Genomic DNA, 21512 nt, shown 5'->3' on the forward strand with positions numbered 1-21512 from the left:
ACCCCAGGATGGGGCACAAGCTTGAAACCCCAAAAGGATCAGAAATTCAAGGCTAGCCTTAAGTTACATAGCAAATTTGAGGTTAGTGCAGACTAAATGAAATGCTGTCCAAAAGAAGAAGAGAGAAGGAAGAGGAGGAAATGCTGGGTTATTGCAATGGGAGTTAGTTGACTCCTACCAGGATTGGTTTTGAATCTCCTTTGAGCCTGAAAGCTGGGGAAAGCACAGATTCTCTTCCTAGGAAGATGAATGAAGGAGGCAGAGGCAGGAAGATCTACAAGACTGAGGCAAGCCTGCCCTAAACAGTAAATTCTAGACCAGCCAGGAGTACATAGTGAAATCCTGTCTCTAAAGGAAGTGCATAGGGTCTACACTTAGTGGTTAAAGGTGTGCACTGCTGCTGCAGAGGGCCAGTTTGATCCCTAGCACTTACGAGGCGTGGCTCACAAACAGCCCAGCCCGGAACTCCAGCTCCAGGGGTCTGGCATCTTCTTCTGTTCTCTTCGGACCCTGGCACTCACATGCACATACCCACATGCAGACATATAATGAAATATAAATCTTCACAAGTAAGTAAATAATATTGATGAGACGACTCAGCAGGGTACAGACACTTGCTGTCAAGTGTGGTAGCCTGAGTTAAACTCCAGGACCCACATGCTAGAAGGAAAAAGCAAACTCTTAGAGCTGTCCTCTGAGCTTCACGTGCATGCAGGGGTGCATGCACACGTAATACAAATAAACAATTGCAAAGACAAACTTTTTTTTATTAATTCAACTCTTTTATCATTTATTCTTTTGGCAAACATCAGATAACATGAGCAAAGCTACCTTGCTCATAATAGTTACATTCTTGGTTTCACTTTTTATAGGCTGTAAACATATGTAAGTGGACAAAACTCTTGGTTGAAGATACATTCCAGAATTTTGACATACACGTTTCCAATGCAGACTACAGAAAGCTCGTGGCATTCCCACTAGACTAGCAGCAGCAGCAAATTTAATTCACACACACTGTTTTTACATTAGCATCTGCCAGTCTTAAAAGACTTTAATTTTCATTTAAAGCTAAAATGGTAGAAATTGGCCATACACTTATATCCTAAATATACTGGGCATTTTAAAATAAAACATATACACAAAGCCCAGAAATACATAATTAAGTATATTTCAATTCTTATCAAAACAACAAAACATTAATGAGTTATTTTAGACTATCTTTATTGAAAATGGAAGTTGCAGTAACTAAGTTTCACAATATTTTGCTTTAATTCTCAATGCTGATATTTTAACATGAAGATAACATTGCTTCAAAATAAACTCAAAGCATTCAATTCTCAACTTCATTCTTTTGTAAATTTCAGAGGAAAAACAGCAGATCAGAAGTAACAAAGCAGGCACCTTTTAGAAGGCCCTGTGCAGGAGGCAGAGGATGTCTTGTCTGCTGGAGTGCCTTGCAGACCAGCCTGCCACAATGGTCCTGCTCTAACACCACAAACCCTTATTCACTCTCAGACAGTATTCACAATCAAAAGCCCAAATACAAACGTGATGCTCAATCTTACTATATTTCTAACTTGGAAAAACAGATGAACCAAAAAGCTTCATTTTCATAAATTTGTTTTGTTGGTGCAAGAAATTGCACCTCGAGCCTCTCACATGATAAGCGTGAGCTACACCCCATGCCATGGCGCTGTGCTGCAGAACAGCAGACTCGCTTATGCAGGAGGGTCACAGCCACAATCTTGTTCCATTGTTGCTGCCCCAGTTTGTCCTAACAAGAGCTCTGCTGTGCTCGCTTTCTAGGACTCAGAGAAAGCCTTGGCTGTAGGTTTGCTTGCTCCATGTTGTATCACTTTTCTTCACTCAAATGTTTAACTATTATATTGTGTGTGTAGGTAAAGCTGAGGCCACTGTTGAGGAGCCAAGCTGGAAGTCCAGAACAGTTCTCTGTGGACTGAGTTAGGAAACTAGGACTCCAACTCTCTTCTAACAGTGCTCTTTGTAGAAGAGTCGTAAAGACAAACTTTAAGATAAATAAATCAATAATAGATTTCTAAAGTGCTCAATAGCATGCTTCCACCCAGTTTCCAAGGATTGCCAGTCCTGGAAAGCCCATGTGGGACCTGAGTGTCTGTCTTCCGCATCACCCAAGCCCTCCAGAGCTGTGTGTGCTCCATCTTGGCTGCACACTGGAACTGTCCTGAAGCACTAAAGCTTGTGGCACTTGATCCCCAAGGCCAGAGATTCTGATGAACTGTGCAGTCAGGGTCAGGTTTTTAAGCTCTCGGGATGGAACAAGTTGAGGAGCACTCAAGGGTCCAGGCAGGGCATCTTGCTCCTATGTGGGTCAGGCCTGAGTTTCCTGGTGCCACGGTAGCTGGGCAGGAACAAGTGGCCAGTGTCATGCCATTCATTCTCCCTCCCCTCTGCTTTTCCTCACCCTTCCAGCAGTTCATTTCCCTCCAGTCTCTTAGCCCAGAGCAATGTCATGAGGGCCATCCTGGACATCACTGTCTCTTCTCTGGAGAGCCCAGACATAGTGAGAGGCACAGGCCACACAGCCAGGCCAGTGCACAACAGAGTCCCATCAATACACAAGTTTATGCCTGAAGAAGCCACACGGGCCACTTCCTGCCCCCTGTGTAGCGGGAACCACCTCCTTGCCTATGCTGTGGCATTCCCACCACTGACATGAGCTGAATAGTGAGCCCCTCGAAGCCTGCAGGAACTGGGGAGGCGACCAGCACTCACTGTCAGAGTCAATGGCAATGATAATTGAAGTTGGACAACAGTCAGAAACCACTGGAAGCCTGCCGCAGCCTCTGATGGGCACCCACCCTGTAAACATCTACCCAGTGGCCCTGGCCTGCTTGGAAGCAAGGTGGGGGTGGATCCCCCAAGAAGGGAGACCTCTATTATCCCCATGGGAGAGCAGGTCTGGCTGAGGCCCCTGCAGGCTGGGAAATCTGGCAATCATGCCCAATGAGAGCGGCCTGCTTACACATGGTATAACATGGAGGGAGAAAAACTGCCTCGCTTCAGGGCCCTGGAGACCACCTGGTCCAGCCTGGTCCCACAGGCTGGTGTCTGGCACAGGTCCCCAGCCTCTGGACTTTGTCCTGATCGTTCGTGGGTGGAGACTGGAGATGGTGGTTGTGTCTGTAGGCACCAGTGTGTTCTAATTATCTGTGCAGCCGACTTTGGATTACTGGCTTTTGACCTTTCGTTATCTTAGTTTTCAATCTCTGGTTGTACTTTCGGTTGTTGTTGCTGTGTTAAAATAAAAAAAGGAAAAACAAACAAACACTTGTTGCTCTGGCAACAGGAGAAGCATGGGGCCATAAGGCAGTCTGGGAGTTCAGGTTCCCTGGAAGACCTCTTGGGAACCTGCTCTGCTTCCTAGCTGCGGTGTGACCTGGAGAGGAGAGTTCCCAGACCTCACAGGGCCCTGATGGGTCTCCCCTCCAGCAGAGCAGCGCTTGCGGGAGCCTGTCCCACTGAATGCTGGGGGATAAGAAGAAGCAGCAGACATAAGTGCTGTCTCCCCTAGCACCCCACATGTTTACTCACAGGATTCCAAAGTCCAGTCCGTCACCTGACTCCATTAGCCAGACCAACAGGTTCCCACTCTCCGACACCGAAACACTGTGGCTCCGAGATGACAAGCTTTAGCCTGTCATCTGCCACCACAACTTCTCATTGAAGCTCCATAACAAGCTTATAGTTAAAGCACTTCCCCGAAACTGAGGCTCAGAGGTGCAGTGACTTGCCTAAGGCCACCCAGTGACAAGGCAGCATTCCTTTCTTACCTGATGCTATGTTACAAGTTGGTGGAGGCCCCACCCAACCCTTCCTCACCCCTGTCTACCCCCAGACCCCTTTCATTCTGACCCAGCTCCCAAACGGTGACTGTTGGCTTCCAGTCATGGAAGGAGACCAGATCTTCTATTCTTGGTCAGGATGTCCCTTTAATTTGACCACTGAGGCCTATAGAGGTGGCCCTTCTTGCATTTTGCTCTAAAACCTGAGCAATGTGACTGAAGAGGCCTTGATTGAAGGAGAGGCTACCTTAGAAGGACGTTCCAGAACGGGAAAGCAAGACCCTTGAGCCAGCCTACCCACCCAGCCCCGTGCACCACAGGCGTGCACTGAACCACGGCCCCAACTGCCCCAGTGTGCTGGACTCTGTGGCTCCCACACTCAGATGCTCTATGCTAGGAATGACTCCAGATACCCCAGTCCAGTCTTCACTTCCCAGTGAAGAAACTGAGGCCCAGAGACAGCACTTCTGGGGAAATGCATGCTGTGGTGTGTGTCAGAGCTGAGGGGCTGGTTAAAGTGGCCAGTGCCCTGGGAAGCTTGATATTTTGATGTATGGGAAGATGTGTCCACATTCATCACATTGGGATGTACAAATCGAGCTGGGCTTGGCCTGAAGCATCCAGCCCAGGACTCTGCCCTTGGAGGCAAAAACAAATGGCGTGTCAATCTAACTGGCGCTAATTTGGAAGGCCAGAGAGAAAGCTCTAAGTCCCAGGAACACTCAGACTCTGGGACAGAAGTCTCGGATCTCAGATTCTAGGGTCGTTAGGTTCTCACAGACTTCTCAGAAAGCAGTTATCTTTTAATAATCTCACCTCTCTGAGGTAGGGAGGGGAGCAAAGAAAAATGTAGAGCTCAGTAAAAATTATTTTTTTTAAAAAAGCAGGAAATTGGGGGAAAAATCTCCTCTCCCCAATAAACCAGGTCATAGTGTGGATTTTGAATTGCGAGAGACTAACTATAATCTCATTACTCAGAGCTGTGTGACCTTTGACAAGGACCTTGCCCACCCTGGACTTAACACTGTCTGTAAAGAGGACTATCAAAATGTCCAGAAAGAAGCCAGTCCTGACTTGCTGACACTCTAGGATGTCTTTGACCAAGTAGCGAAATATCTTCTCCTCATATGAAGAGGGTATTTATGAAGATGTCCCTTGGGATGTGGGACAGGCCTGGGGTTCCTGCAGACAGGCCCAGAAAGGTCAAGGCCACTAAGTCCTTGGAATGGAGTAAGGCAGAAGGCAGTGTTGGGGACAAAGGGAATATGCTCACTGCCCAATCCACCATATCCAACCCCCAAACCTAAGCAAGCCCACTGATGCTCAGGAGGGAGCGGGCAGCACTTGCCCTGATCACACAGGGTTAGTAGTCTAGCTCAGGTAGGCCCTCAGGATTTTAACTCTGCAACACAAGGCCCTGCATATTTTTGATGAGAAGACACTGTCCCTAAAGTCAGGAACAACGTGAGTAACTAGCTCAGGAGACCCTAGAGTCTAAGCAGACAGAAGTGGTGTCCAGCATCTTCAAGGTCAAGGGCGTGGCACTTCACAGTTCTGCCTGCCCTGCCCCAGCCAGCTGGCCAGAGCTGACACACCTAGCTTGATGAAACCCCAGTATAAGGCTCAGAGGTTTAGGGCTCAGGGGTCCAAAGGCCACTGAAGGGAACCCCAAGTGACTTCCTTCGTGAGCTACTGCAGCTCACCAAGATCCCACCATGGGCTAGCCCCAATCAGGACACAGAACATAGATGTGTGGGACCCCTTCCTCCCTCAGGAGAGCACAAGACAATGAGGCATCAAATCACACACTATGGCAAAGGCACAGCTGTCCTGCTCCCTCCGAGGGACAGCTGGGTCGTGGGAACAGTCGGTCACAGTTCTAAGTGCCTGCAGTTATCCTTGACGGAGAAACCTGTTTCTCCCACCCCCACGCTCGTGACGCAGTAGGCAGACTGTTACTTCAGGAGCCGGTCCAGACGCCCTGGGCTAACCGCCATGCTCACAACCAGCAGAAACAGTTTCCCATGATGAGGAACTGAGAGAACCTAAGCAAGCTTATCGCTTCTTAATTAGGGGGTTTATAGTCCAAGCACCAGACCTAACCTGGGGCAGACACCTACACTGGATGGACATTGTGAGATCTGGGGAAGAGACTTGCTCACTCACTCATACGATGGGCACGCTCTAAGCCAGGGCCAGGGTTCCTAAAACAGAGCCTGGGTGTGGGCCCCGAGTGGGTGATTAGGGACAAGGAGGGAACTGTAATCAGGACTCCCACATGGCAGCAGGCAGCAGGTTCTGCCAGCTCCATTGTACCCTCCCCAGGCTGAGCTCAGGACAGAGGAGAGGTATGGCTTCAAGGCTGTTTTCTGTAGGCAGCCCTTCCAGAGCCCACCCCACAGCCCTGGCATCTCCACAGTGTCCAGACAGGTTCACAATCTGCTCCTTCTGCCCCCTGCCAGGCACTTCCTCCTTCCCTCCCTCCCTCCCTTTGTAGATAGGTTATGATCTGAGCCCTACTGTCTTCAAACTCACTCAGCAGCCAGGGATTACCTTGAACTTCTGATCCTCCAGCCTTCGTTTCCTGAGTGCTGGGATTTCAGGCATGTGCTACCACACCTGATGTATGTGATGCTTGGAACCGGACCAAAGCTCCATGCACACTAAGCAGATGCCACCAACTGGGCCACATCCCAAGCCCCTGTGACTTACTTTCCTGGACCTCTGCTTTCGTCCCTGAAAATGACCAAGTTCCTGCTGCCCGTGGCTGCAGGTTTGAGAGGTATTTGGCCTCTTTGGTGGGGACACAGGGTGAGACTGCGTCACACACCGAGGAACACACACTCCTCCCAGGTGAACACAGAAAGCTGGGGTGGAGGCAGATGTACTCCTAGGACAGGGTCTTGCTGATCTCCTGCTCCAAGCAGTGGCCCAGGCTGGGAGAGAGGAGAGGATAGGGCCCTCTCACCTGTCTCCCCCTCTGTGGCTCCTGTGCCTCTCCCAGAGTCCTCTGGGCCACTCTGCCCTCTCACCTCTGGGCCACCTCTCTAACAACTGCAGGGCCTGTGACACACAGGGTCAACAGCCACTTCCCTAGGAATATAGCTCAGACGCTGGCCTCATCACCCTCTGTAGGGTAGGCACCAGGCTCTAAGGAGGGGGTGGCTCAAGACATCTAGTTCCACAAGGAGCAGCGGGTTGCACTCTCAGGAGGCCAGGATGAAGGCTGAGCTGCCCCTGACTCAACAGCAGGCAGGGCCTAACCACAGCATAGGCAGGAGAGCAAGCACTGAGGAAGCCACTGCATTCTGAGCTTCCCACTGGGACCCCATGGGGCTCTTGGGTTTTGTGGGGCTGCTCAGGAGCCATGACCAGGAGCCGTGTCTAGGGTGGCTGTATGATTAGCCAGGATAGCTAGGACATTGATGCTTTGCTCAGAGAATAATAGAGGATCTTAGGGGGAGCCATGATAGGAAATGAGAAAGGTGAGGGGTAAAAAGAGGCAAAGGCGTGTGAGGAAGGGAGAGGAGGGGGAGGGAGAATAAGAGGAAAGAAGACAGACAGATATCCAGGTGACAGGACCTCAGGTATGCTGGTCCCTACAGGTATGCTTGGGGGAGGCTCTCAGAGGGTAAGTATGCAAACCTCAGGTCCTACTGGCCCACCAGAAGTCTGACCCCCAGGTCCCTAGCAACTCCAGATGCTGAGTTTCCGCTCACCATGTCTTGCAGCCAGGGCCCTGGACTCCAGTGGGGTGTCTACGGGCCTTGTATCAACTCCTCTGCTCTCCCCCAGGAGCTACCAGCAGCTACCTGCCTCCCCAGTCTGTTTCCCTCAATCCAGGCCATATTCCCTCCAGACTCGTGAGTAGTCCTCCGGGCTAGTCTTTATCGCCAGACGGAGACAAGGGAGCTTGGAACCTAGCCTCTGCTACATCCAAAATAAGGAGAAAAAATGGGGAGCAGGAACATTTTGGGGGTAGGGAAAGTTAAGACAGTCTTTTCACACAGCTAGGCTGGCCTCAGACTTAGGGCGGTCCTCATGCCTCCGCCTTCCAGGTGCTGCAATTAGAAGCCTCAGCCACTGTGCCTGTCCCTCAGAAGGAACTCAGTGTCAGCCAGCAGCAGGGAAGCCACAGCAACAGAGAACCCATAGACTCTTCCCTTAGACTCCAGAGAGAAGGACAGAAACCAGCTGGACCAGCTCTTCCCTTCATTCCTTATGGTCGCAAGCCTCGCTATACCAATATGTGACACCCCTACCACAGTCCCTAAAGTTGATGGGAATCCTGGCCCTTATCTCCTCTCTTATGTCTTGACACTCCTCTCTCCTTGCAGGACTGCCGCTTCCTTTCCTTCTCTTGGCAGGTGGTAGACCAGGCCTCTGGGATGGTAGGTCCTGCTGCGGCCCCTTCAAGGGTGGCTGTGTTCCTTCCTGCTGCAGGAGGTAGGAAGTCTAGGTGGTGAAGGGATCAGGGACCAGTATGCTGATGACTAGGACAAACAACAAGGCTTCCTGAGAACTCCGGCTCCCTGTCTAAAAACTGAGGCCTGGTGTGTGTGGGGGGGGGGGGGGGAGGAGGTGGTCAGGACTGAGCCTAGCCAACTCTGGGGCTGGAATTGGCAGTACCCACATCCAGCTGCAGTGCCAGCACTCACGTTGCCCTGGACCTGCCCTCGCCCTGGTACCAGGGAAGAACATCCTGCCCTAGAGTAGATGCGGGCTGTGGAATCACTGGCATTTGAAGAGAGCCTGGACAACCCAAGGGGGGATTAGTACTTTCCCAGAATGCCTCCAAGTCCCTCGTGGGAAAAACACCCTTTCCTTAAATGATCAGCAATGACTCAAGGTCAAGACCTGAGAGTCACAGAACTGAAGCTGGCAGTCCCTGGAGCACACAGACCTGAGAGCCACAGGCCTGAAGCCAGCAGTCCCGGAGCACACAGACCCAGATATTCTGAGCCCCAGGCATCTGCCAGGGCCCAGTCCCACATCTGCTCTAACCCTGTGCTCAGGCCTAGCTAGGGGAGGCCACTCAGTGAATCAAGCTGGCCAGGCAATTCATGTCACCAGCCACATAAAGCTTGAGGTTGGACATTTATGCCCCCATGCCTAACTGGGAAAAGAAACTCAGTGTCAGCCCATAGCAGGGAAATCACAGCAACACCAGGTCCCAAGCCTGCAGACTTTCCTCTGCTCAGTCTTCAGAGCCCTAGGGAGGAGGAACAGGAACCAGTTGGACCAGTTGCTTGGTGCAAGGACCAAGTTTTCCTCCAGAGAGGATGGTGGCATAAAAGAAGGAGGACAAGAGATGGCAGACATTCAGGCAGAGTAGTAGGCCCCAAACCCTGATGTGTGCAAGTCTGCAAAATACTGTTCCGAAGACATATGTGCTCTAGGAAAAGGAAGGGGCAGAGTGTGTCTAGGATCTCAGCCCCATCTCCACACCCACCTGGGCTCTTACACGCCAGGACTGCAGGCTGCCTGGACCATAACCTTTCCTCCACATGGGCTCCAGACCTGGTCCTTCATGGGGTCTTGGGTCCTCACACCAGGGCCCACCAGCTCAGTGCAGAGCACTGGGCTCCCTGGGGCTGAGGAGAGAGGGGCCCAGAACCCTCTCTTTTTCAGGAGGCAGTGTGGTGGGGGGAAAGTCAGGTACCTAACAGGGTTGACAGCAAAGTTCTCCTGAGCTGTGGGATCTGGGCAGCAGCACCCTGCCACTGTAAGAACAGACTAAGAAGAAACATCCCCTCCCTGGCTGACTCCAAGGGCACTGGAGGGCTGGAGAGAGAGTGTGAGAAACTCTCCATGGCCAACAGCTGTAAAGCCCAAGGCATCATTATGAGAAAAGAGGAGCGGGCGCCCCAGGAGGGAGTGTGGGATCTGAACGCCAGCCCCATGCCTTTCAGATGGCAATGTGAACAGGCACTTCCGCTCTCAGCCCTCAGTTTCCTCAGACGTGGGCACTGGTGACCTCCACCGGGGAGGCTGACCTGGTAAAGAGTTCTCTGCAAACAGCCCCAGGCGGGCCTGGCTCACACCAGATTCACAGGAGCCACAAAGCACCCTCCCTCTGTTGCAGAGCCCAGGCTGAGGGAAAGTTTCTGGCTTCCTGGAGCACATACTGGCTGGGGAACTTAGATCGCCTGTTCCTGAGGAATGGGGAAAGCAGAACAAGGCTCTGTCTTAGGAGGCCCTCAGTTCCCTGTGGATCTCCCTTGGTAGGCGCAGTGCTAGAGAAGGCATAGAAGGCCTGGCAGCTTCCCTACCCACAGGAAGAAGCCCAGGCAGGTGAAGGGTCAAACGTTAGTTAAGCCAGCTTGCCTGAGTCTTGCGCCCTCACACCCAGGCCTCAGGAGCTCAAGGCAGAGCCTTGGGTTCTCTGGGGCTGAGGGGAGAGGGCATGTGCCAGGGCCCCGGTTCTCCTGCAGTAAATGGGAGCTCTGCTATGTGTGGAATTCCCCATTCATACAGCATCCCCATGGGAGAAGGGATGGAGGGCGGTCATCAGCCTCACTGGGTGCCTCACTGGGTGAACCTTTATGGAACAGGACACAAGCCCCACAAGCTGGATTCACTAAGGGTTGCCCTTAGTCCTGGGATGGAGGGTGTGTTAGAAACGTGTTGGTCAGATGGTAGAGCAATTGCCTAGCATGTGCAAGCCCCTGGGTTCAATCTTCAGTGTGGAAAGGAAGAAAGAAAAGAGAGAAATGCACATACTTGGCCCAGCGAGAAGCTTCAGCGGGTGAAGGCCTTTGCGGCCAGGCCTGACGACATGAGTTCAGTTCCCAGGAACTCCCAGGTTCCATGTGGTGGGATGGGAGGACGAATTCCCACAATGCATCCTCTGGCCTCCATGCCTGCTTCCTCCCCTAGCCCTCATCCACATACTAAAACAGATGATGCACACTCCCAGGCCATGTCCACCCCAGTGGGACAAAGCTTTCTTAAGCTTCCTACAGACTGGCGTGCACACCAGAGTGTGAGAAGCACAGCACCTGTCACACCCACCTCCCACTCCTGAAATGCCCCACCAGTGGCTCATCTCCCAGAGCTCTGGTTCCAGAAGGCTACTAGGAAGAACAAGTCACGGCAGGGACAGGCCATTAAATAGTAAAGCGATCCATGACTAGTTAATGATACCGCAGGCTCCAAGGGAGGAGGGTCCAGAGTCACATGGAAGAGAGACCCACCTGCCCCTTGGTTTCCTGCCTCCCAAACACAGCAAGCTCCTGTGCCCACACTGCCTTTCCCGTGACCACCTGGCCCAAAAGCTGCCTTGAGGAATTTACTACTCGCTCTGGGGGCCAGAAGGCCTGAGCACAAAATACAGCAGGGGCAAGGTGACCACTTCAGCCACATGGGTCGTTATGAAATATTCAAATGGGGCAGGCAGATGCTCAGCACAGGGGATGCACCTCCTCTTCCCGGAGCTAGGAGCGGGGTTGTGGAGAGTCATGTGGCAAACTCCTCCCTATGCCACAGTAAACCCAGGCTCAGGCTCACAGGAAGCCACTCTGATGGCACAACCCCAGTCTGGGGGTGTGAACACTGCTTTTACAGTTTTTTTTTTTAAAGCCCAAACATCAAATTGTTCACAGTGGTTATCTCTGAGTAATTGTTTCCTTTAAGCATATGGTTCTGTGCACTGTAAGTTTTTCCACAAAATCTCTCTTCAATGATTAGAAAGTTTTTCATTTTTGTTTTCCATTTGGTTCATATGGAAAGAAAGATTCTTTGGTCACTGTTGCTTTGGGACATATATGTGTGCATGTTGTGCCTGTGTGTATGTGTGTTCACATGTATATAGGCACACACATGGAAGGCTGAAGTTAAAGTCTATTGTCTTCCTGGGATTCCTCTCCACTTTATTTACTGAGATGGTTTCTCACTGAACCTGGAGCTTCCCAGTTCCAGCTAGTCTACCCAGACAGCTTACCCCAGAAATTCCCTGTCTCTGTTTCTAGGGCTGAGGGGAGAGGCAGCTGCCGCATCTGCTGCGATTTTATACGGGTTCTTAGAGTCCTCACACGTACAGGGACCACGTTTACCCATTGAGCCACCGCCTTAGCCCATGAGGTTGCTTTGCTTTGATTTCTAAGTCTATGTAAAACCACCACTCCTTTTTAATGTTAGAACCATTGTTTGGGTCCACTCAACTCTAAAGCAGCAACACCCAAGTCTAGGCTGGGCTTCTTCAATCTGAACACTAGCAAAAACATAGAGGTCCAAGTCCCTAACTGATCCTTGGCACTCCAAGTAGCCATAGCAAGCTCCCTAACCCCAGTGCAGGGCTGCCTGGCTCAGCTCTCGTTTGCCATTGCCATCACACTTGATCTTCCTGCCAGTAGGCATTTCGTTTAACCTACCTGCAAAGAAAGGTAAGGAAGTGCTACAGGCAGTCTAGGTGTGACGGTGCACGCCTTTAACCCCAGAACTTGAGAGGCAGAGGCAGGCAGGTCTCTGTTGATTTGAGGCCAATCTGATTTACATAGTTCCATGACAGCCGGAGCTATGTAAAGAGACCCTGTCTCAACCAACCAACCAACCAACCAACCAACCAACCAATCAATCTGGGTAACCCTGGAGTGCCAGTGTCTGAAGAATGCAATGAAGGTGTATGGCCCTCCCAGCAGCTCTCTGCTTACAATGTATATGTGTGCCTTGAAAACACAGCACCACGCTATACTGTCTCCTGGCAAAGGACAGGCCTGCTGCTCTACCCTACAGATGATGGGGTAACAGTTAAACTAGGCCAGGGGATCTTTTGGACAGACTAGAGTAGAATACACATCCTCTTGCCCTAGCCCCCTCCACAGGCCAGAGGTCAGAGAGGCAGATGTCCTACATGACAGAACATGAACTGAGGCCTACACACACACACACACACACACGCACACACACAGGCCAGAGGTCAGAGAGGCAGATGTTCTACATGACAGAACATGAACTGAGGCCTAGACACCCACACGCTCGTTATATAACTTCAAAGACATCAATCCTCTCCAGTGAGTCCACCGAGCTTCTATGTCCTCTATAAATGGTGATGCCGTGTCCAGCCCCCTGCAGCAGCACACTAATAATCCAGCTCCTGAGACAGAGTCGGAGATTGTTTTCTCCCTATAGATGTGCAACTAACTACTAACTGCTGTTATTAGTAACAAGTGGTGAACCTGTACCGAGTGCTGGCCACATTGAAGTGAATGTATGTGTGTGGGAACACACATTCCTCTCTCTGCTGTTCCACCATGGAGGAGCCTCTATCGAGTATACACTTCCAGCCTTGTGCCCAGCCCTGCCCTTCTTCAGTCCCTGCCCCAGATCCAAGGGTAGCTTATCTGATGGACTCTCTGGGAGACACACTAGGCTTGCTAGGCCAGGCTCCCCTGGTGCAGAGCCAGGTTGTCTGCAGAAAGCCGCCATCCTGGTGTTATCTGCTCTTGCCACCTGGTCCTGCAGCGGGGCAGGCTCCCGACAAACGCCATCTGCATCCAAACAAGTGACTCTCCTGGTTCCAGAATAGACAGTGTGCAAGCCCCAGGTCCAGATCTAAAGCCATTTCCTACCATAGACTTTCACATATGTTAAACTCACTTAGCCCTCATTCGACGCCCTGGCTCAGAGAGGCAATTAAGCAAGCTATCCTTGTCGACTGCTGGTGTCAGGCTCTGTGAAAAGCACCTAGCTTTCGGTTGGGTCACACCTCTGCTACCTGTGATATTCTCACCCATATCTGGTGTTGGTTACCCAATCAGGCTGTGGCCCAGGCACTCCCTGGGAGTCGCCTGAGTCTTAACAAGCTGATATGTTCTTCAAACCCACACTCCACCCCTCCTCTAAAAACCAGGATTAACAACCAAAAACTCAATGTGACTTCAAGTTTACACAATCCATTTTCTTAATTTTGTTGTGTGTGAGTTCATTTTTTAAAATTGAATATCAAAATAAGTTGAGCTTCTGACATAAGGTTTAGAAAATAAGAAAATTTTAAAAAGCAATAAATGTTTCCAATATGCATATTTGGATATAGTAATGGGCATATATATTTACTTGGGGTGTTTAGTTATTTATTATATGTATGAGTGTTTTGCCTATATGTACATAAATACACTGTGTGTTTATGAGGCATCCACGGAGGCCACAAGAGAAAGTCAGATCTCCTTGGAACTGGAGCTGCAGACAGGTGAGAGCCACCATGTGGGTGTTAGGAACTGAACCCAGGTCCTTTGCAAGAGCAGTAAAGTGCTCTTACCTCCTGAGGCAGCTCTCCAGCCCTATTTGGTGGTTTTTCTTTTGTTGTTGTTACATTTATTTATTTGTTCATTCATTCATTCAGTGTCTGTGTGTGTATGTGTGTGTGCATGTGTATGTGTGTGTAGGCGCAAAAGTGGAGGTCAAAGGACAACTTTTGGGAGTCAGTTTTCTCCTTCCACCATATGTGGCTTGAACTCAGCTCATCAAACTTGGGAGCAAGCTTGCAGGCTGAGCTACCTCTCCATCCTGCTGTGCACATTTAAACAGGTGTTTATCTGCACTGGGGCCTTGGTGAGGAATCATGAGGGAGCAGCCCCTACCACTATGTGCCTACAGAGCCTCCTGGCAGCGACTGAGCTCTGACAATCTCCACCTTCCTCCTGGGCTGGCTCAATGCAGGCGTCAGGCCAGCATCCAGATGCCCTCTCCCTGGGAAAAGCTCTGCTCTGCCTACAGTGGCCTCACATGTGCCTGGATGACAACAGCCCCACAAAGCAGCTGCAGGATGACAGCTAACAGTCTGGGAATGGCTGCAGCTTGTCTGAGGTTTCACAACAGGTCTTAAGGACAAGCTGGAGTATGAAGCCAACTGCCTGGTCTTTAGATTCAAGGCTGCCTTAAGGCTCTGGTCTGCCAGAGACTGGAGCAATGGCCATAGCAGCAGGTATGGAGACAGCACCTAGCAGGAGCCAGCACTGTTAGAATTCTTTCACAAGCATTAGCTCTTACGTCTTTGTCAAACACACAGCGAAGTGAGCATCGCTGTCCCTTGGTGCCTGCAAAGGACACCAAATCTGGGCATGGCCAGAGTCCCTTGTGAACAGTAGTGCAATGTGGATAGCCGGAGCCTCTCCAGTGCGCCTTGAGCTATCACTACTGTCACCCCGCATCACTAGGAACTAATGACAACTCCACAAAACCTGCCCACAAGACAGTTTCCCCCAAACACACCAGGTCTACAGCTAGGCAGAAGTGAAAGCCCTACCTTAGGGATGGTTAATTCTAGCTGCCAAAGTAACAAGATCATCTAGGAGACCGGACTCTGGGCTTGCCTGTGAGGGATTATCTAAATTGGGTTAATTGAGGTGGGAAGAAACACCCTGAGTAGGCAGCACCAACCCACAGCCTGGCGTTTCAGACTGCAGGAAAAGGAGGAAGCTAGCTACTTTCTGACGGCAGATATAATGTGACCAGTCGCATAAGCCGCTGCTCCCATAGTATCCCTACCATAGCAGATTGTATCCCTTCAAACTATGAGCCAAAATACACCCCACCCCACCCCGCTTTAAGTTGCTGTTTATCCAGAATTCTGTCATAGCAACAAGAAAACAATGACAGCACAATGGGCAACCTGTGGCCATCACCTGCACATGTACTGACACTGACTGGTACTAGGGGTGCAGATGCATGCCCAAGGTTACACCCAACTAGTAAACAACAGCAGACGTCCTGGGGATGTCTCCAGCCCCCAGCACTCTGTTCAGTGTTGTGTCTGCCCTAAGCACAGGCCCAGACACTGAGCTAGCACACACGGGACTCCTACCTTATCAAGGAGAGCTGGGTTGTGGCCCAAAAGGCACAGACACTGCAGCACAGGTCACGAAAGCCAAGCACTTCCCAAACTGCCCAGGTGGTCTGTGGATGATGCCTGGCCTGGGCATCCTGGAGCTTCCTCAGCCCAAGTCCACATGCAGTAGCTCTGTCCACTGTCAGCTGCTGCCGGGGAAGTGCCTTTGGCCGAGTAAGGGTTCACTAAGGACTGCAGAGGTCCCTCACTAGGCTAAAACTGAGGAAGCTGGCTTTTTCCCCTCTGTAAAGGCCCAGGCTTTACAGGGAAGCGGAAGCCCTGTTGGCAGCCCACCCCCCCTTCCTGGTGCAGTTTCAAGGTCCTGCTTCCTGAAAGTGTGACCCCAAAGAAGTCACCAAGGATCTCACACTGAGCTAAGCCCTACTGAAGTTTTCCAAAGACAACCCTCTTATCAGCCATTTCCTGAGTGTTCACTGTGGGCCAAGGTACATAAATGGGCGGGGTAGTCCCTGCCCAGGAGGCTGTCTATATGAGTCCCTGTCTGTACGCCTCAAACCAGTCGGAAGAACCTAGGAGCACCCAACACTTAGAAATGACTAGTGTCTTGGGACACCCTATGATGAGTGCATATTGGAGAGGCATAGAAGGCAGAGGAGGAAGGCATACTGAGAAATGTCCCTGGTGGAGCTGGAATGAGCTAACCAGATGCAGACCCTAACTACACTCAGCCATTCAGCATCTGCCCTGCGCTTTTTCCCATACAAGTGTTTGTGGGGTCCTCACACCACCCCAAGAAGCCATAACCACCACTATCATCACTTTCCTGGTTCAGAAATTGAGGCTCAGAAACAGTTTCAGAGCTGGGACGTGGAGCCCGAGGGTGCAGTGCTGAGCCACATGACATGATATGTGCTCGGCTCGATCAGGCAGAATGGGGGGTACAGACCAGGAGGCGGGACAAGCCTGGCAGAGGGCACTGCTTAGCCCACTGGACTGAGCTTGGGCCTTGTATGTGTGTGCTGCCTGAAAACAAAGTAATGGCTGGCTGACAGCAGGGCCCGGAAGAGGTGCCCAGAGAGGACTTCTCTCCGTTCCCAAGTGGACAAGCACGAGAGCTAGCCCCCATTTGTCTCCGCTCTTCTCAGCTGCTTCTGTGCATCAGCCTATGTGTGTCAGCTGCTAACAGGAAGCTCACTGTGGTGCTGGGGGAGTCCCAGGAGTGAGTCAGGAGTAAGTCAACTGGACAGACCCCAGCTGGACCCTGAGGGCACTGGCTTCAGGGAGGCTCCTCTCAGCAGGACAGCATCAGCAGCTGAGGGGAGGGGAAGGACATATCTAGACCACTGGGCCCTGTTTACCTCTGGGCTTCCCTTTCAGGCTTCTCAGACTCATGCTGGCCCTTTCCTGTGATTAAACAGGCCATCTCCCCAACCCCATCCTGTTCTACAGAGGGGTCCAGGCAAGCAGCCTGGGTTCTCCACATCTACACCCCTTCCGCCAGCTGCCTCTTGCAGAGCCAAATCTCGGCTGTTTGTTGCTAGTGATTATATCATGGCTACAACCCAGCTTCCCACAGGGCAAAGGAAGTGGGCATAATGGTTTAGAGAAGAGGCTAAGGCTAAGGTCTCGATGCAGGAGAGCCTTCAGGCTCCAGACATTTTAAATCAGGACCTAGGCTACTGGGTAAGGCGGCAGTGTCTTGGGACACCCCCTTCCCCAGTGAATGAAGATCAGACCCTACTTGGCCCTCAGATGAAAGAATTGGGTCCCCAAGGTGGAGGGAGTTGACAGTCAGTGGGAACTTCCTCTTCTAAACTAAGGGGATGCCCCTGCAAGTCAGACTTTAACCCCAGGGAACCAAAAGCCGTTCCTTGTGGGAAACTTGTGCCCAAATGGCTGACCTCTCACCCTACCTTCTCGGGGCTGAACAGGGAATCCTGGGTACTCTTCCTATCCACTCTGATCAGATGCCCACTGCTGGTTGACACAGGCTCCCCAACTCAGCCCAGACCTCACTTCTTCACTCAATAGCCTTCATCTTCCTGTGACTGACACTCACTCAGTGTAACCACCTTCATGAGCCCCAGTTGGGCCCCACAGCAGGGCAGGGCAGGGCTGTACCCCCTCGCCCTGCTGCATCACCCTTGACTCGCTGTCTTTTCTAGCCTGTAGCCTCCTTCCACCGAAAGTCCCTAGCCTTGTTAGGTCATCTGCCCCTGTATGTCTGGTGCACGCGGTGTCAAGCTTTACATCCCTCCCCTGCTCTCTCTAACCTTCGGTAGCTCTACTCACTCTGTGATACAAGCCCAAGCTTTCCTTATTGGCATTCAGAGCCTTTTGGGGTTCATCCCCCCACTATCTCTGCATTGCCCACCCTAAAAGCCCAGCTGCAGCTAGACCAGTGTTTCTTGCACAGTGTTTCATTTGGGGGGTCAAATGACCCTTTCACAGGAGTCACCTAAGGCCATCGGAAAACACAAGATATTTACACTACAACTCATAACAGTAGCAAAATTACAGATATGAAGTGGCAATGAAAGCCATGTCATGGTTGGGGCTCACCACAACATTAGGAGCTGTATTAAAGGGTCGCAGTGTTAAGAAAGGTGAGAATCACTGAGCTGGACCAGCAACCCAGCCATTTCCCCAGAGCTCGCTCAACAGGCTGGCCTTGCTTTTGAGCATCTTCCTCTGCCAGAACACTCTGCCCGAACTTTCCAGTCCTGAAGGCCCCAAAGGCCCTTCTCATCCTTTCTTTGACTATCTTGTGTCTCATTCCCTGATCCAAGTTCCTTTCCAAATGCTGAGAAACCCAAGGTGAGGGCCTGGTGTCGTGCTATTGCTTGGCATTCAAGGCACAGAATGGGAGTGGTGGTGGGAGGGGTCTCTTTCCACCAGTGTGGCTCCCTCCTCATGGCAGAAAATGCTCATCTAGTGCCACCGAAATGCTGACTCTCAAGGAGCAGGGAGTGTCTGTCCAAGCTTAATCAGGACAGAGGAGTTCAGGCAGAAAGTCCTGCCCATGTCTCATTCCCATCCCTAACACTGGCTCTGGCTCTCCAGAGTCTCCTCACAGATTATAACACACACACACACACACACACACACACACAGCACCTTCCATGCCTCCTGTGCCCATTCTGCTCCCACAGACCATTTGCTCATCCTACCCCAAACTGAGCCTCCAGCCACTAGAGCTTCACAGTGCCCCGGGACTTGCCCTGGACTGATACTGGCTGTAAGAGAGGCTCTCCAGGCAGGGAATGGGTGAGAGTCTCAGAGCAGCTCAGGATGAGGGCAATGCCAGCCAGGTCCCTTCGAGAACGCATATCTACATCCTCAGCTCTGTTGGGTATGCAGTATGGACTCTTTTGGGGGTCTTTAAATTCAACACTCATCAACCCCATGCAATGAAATGAACTCAGGCACTCTTTAGTTCATGTACAACAGAACAAGGTGATGGTGGCTGGTGGCTGTTTCTGGCTCTGGTGAGGTCAAGGAGGAGACAATGGCCTTCAAACCAAGATGAACCCCCAAAATAAGTAGGTTTATTTCCCAGAAGAAAGGCAACCTATCACCTGCCCACTGACATCACAGGAGCCTCTCAGTGAGGTTTCTGGGCCACCAGTGTCTTGTCAGGCATTGCGCACACAGTTTCATTTAATTCTTTGCTACTACTGTTAGGTCGTTTTCCCCAAAGTCACAGATGAGGAAACTACAGTTTGAAGGGGGAGTGGAATTTAAATTGGCTGAGTCCCAAATCCTTGACACAGCCAGGACCCAGGGACCCCCACCACTATCAGGAGTGGAGCCGCTTCAGCACAGGTACCTAATCCTGGGCACAGCAGGGAGCTCCAGGGCCTGGCTAGATTCTAAGCAGGTTTTGTAGGGTTTCTCCTTTTACTTTCCATTCACCCCAAAAGTGCTCTTCCTCCACCAGCTCACCTGGAAAAGCCTGGCCGTTTCCACTGCGAGTCCGGCTCAGTGGAGCGCTCAGAAGTTAGAAGGAAGGAAAGAATGTTAATTGCTCTACTTTGGAGTCCTGTCGTGGGACTCAGTAACTCAAGGTGACATATCAAGTCATTTTTCTCAGTGGCATTTTGCAGCTGAGGTCTAGCTACGCAATCTGAATGCGGGTGGCCTCCCGCATCGCAGTGCCTGTCACCTGCTAGCCCTTACCTTCCGGGGCTTTGGTGAGAAAGGGCACTCCGAGAGCACCAGGCTCACTTCAATCAACTTCCTCCTTCTGGAACCCGAGTAGCTCAGGGTTGGGGGCAGGGACCGGCCTAGGGCCACAGGGCTGGTGTGTGGCGCAGCTAGAACTAGGGAGTTCGGGACTCGGAGACGAATGATCTTTCTCAGCCCCTAACTGCTCCGGTCTGTTACCTGTTGCCAAGCCAGCCGAGAAGGCTGCAGAAGTTTGCTTCCAGTTGTCCCGCCCCACTCCAGGCCCCTCTTACCTGCTGTCTCTGTTCTGGCTATACGCTTTAAGCCCGGCTTCTTGAACTGGCGCCTCAGTCCGCGTCTGACTGCGCAGCTTGGTTCAATCCTTCCACTCTTCCCCGCCACCCCCTCCCGGAGTCGGTCCACAAACTCCACGGCCTTGTCAGGCCACGCCACGCCCCCGACACCACGCCCTCGACACGCCCCCATACTGCTCCTTTGGGGCCTGAGGGAGGTAGCACCAAGCTCCGCCTACCACGGCCTCCTGGTCCAATCAAACGGTCACGCCCTGGGCTGTCCTTTGCCAACCCTCAGCTACGCCTCCAGCCCTGCAGTCTGCAAGCAGCGCTCTTTCCTGTCCACTAATAGCCTGGAGGTGAGGCTATGCGCACGGTTTGCTCCGCCTGCTTTGGGCCTCCAGAGGATGAAGCCTGCCCTGGAACCCAAGTCTCTGCATTGTTTTCTGTGCCCTTCCAGCCTCTAACAGCCCTGCCTAATAGTCCTTTCCCCTGCAGTCTTCCTCATCCTTACCAGGTCCCTCCTAAGCCGCTGGCGGTCCTCCTAAACCCTTTGCTCAATCCCTTTCTCCAGCGGTTTACCCCCGGGCCTCCAACTGGGAGGCCACGCCCCATCTCTGCTCCTCCCCAAAGAGTCTCTGCTTCGCCCTGATCTTGTTCCCCCTGGCAACCCCTGCTCAGGGCTGCAAGCCTCGGGCCCCCACGCTGGCATTCTATGACCTGGCTTATCCTGACACAACCGGGAATGGCGTGGGAGCGTTCACGTTCCAAGACTAGGACTTCATGTGGAGACTGCCAGGACCCAAACACTTTTTGAAAATATTAATAGCTACCAATGGTTGAACCCTTGTTGATTAGCCAAGAGCTGTGAAAGCCATGATCTTTGAGTTCTACTAATGGACTATTTTCCTTGAGCCCATTTTACAGATGAACAACCCAAGATTTAGAAAGATGAAGTAAGTCATGGGCTAGAGTCTAACAGCATAGTCACCCTAGCTTTCTTGGATTTAGGCCCTTGAAGAAGTGGCCCAGGCCAGCCAGCCATAGTACAGCAGGTTGATGAGGGCCTACTTAGCAGGAGAGGGTTGAAGGCCTGAGTCCACCATGGCTGTCTTCTCCCTTTAGAAAGTGGGCTGCAAAGATCTCCAGAAGTCTGCACACCCTATCTTGCATGTCCAGACTGTGGACGAGCCTTAGGCATGTTGTCCAGACCCCTTAACCTGTGCGCTGGCAAAGCTTGCAGCAGCAGGCATTTGCGTCTCAGAGCAGCCGCTGTGGAGGGTATGAAGGAGCCTGCTTCGCAGGAACCCAACGCATAGGGAACGCTGTATGCCCAGGGGTTGGCAAAAGCTCTGTCCTCACCCCCAGAAGCGCCACCACTGCCTGGGAACTTGTTAGGAGCGTGTTTGGAGTTTGAGACATCCCAGAACAGAGTGAGAAACT

The 21512-nt window shown here is 51.7% G+C and overlaps 1 protein-coding gene across 1 annotated transcript in view; it reads right to left on the bottom strand.

Moving 5' to 3' along the window:
- Cd82 (CD82 molecule) overlaps positions 1–20220 on the bottom strand; it is a 46434-nt gene extending 26214 nt beyond the window's left edge. Inside the window, exon 1 of the mRNA XM_041641283.1 lies at positions 20070–20220. The gene's annotated coding sequence lies outside the window, so the exon portion shown is untranslated. The remainder of the gene's footprint in view (positions 1–20069) is intronic.
- Positions 20221–21512: the final 1292 nt, after the last annotated feature.

This window comes from Microtus oregoni, unplaced genomic scaffold, assembly GCF_018167655.1.
Source record: "Microtus oregoni isolate MIOR12 unplaced genomic scaffold, Mior012 000068F_ref0000429, whole genome shotgun sequence".
Classification (NCBI taxonomy): Eukaryota; Metazoa; Chordata; class Mammalia; order Rodentia; family Cricetidae; genus Microtus; species Microtus oregoni.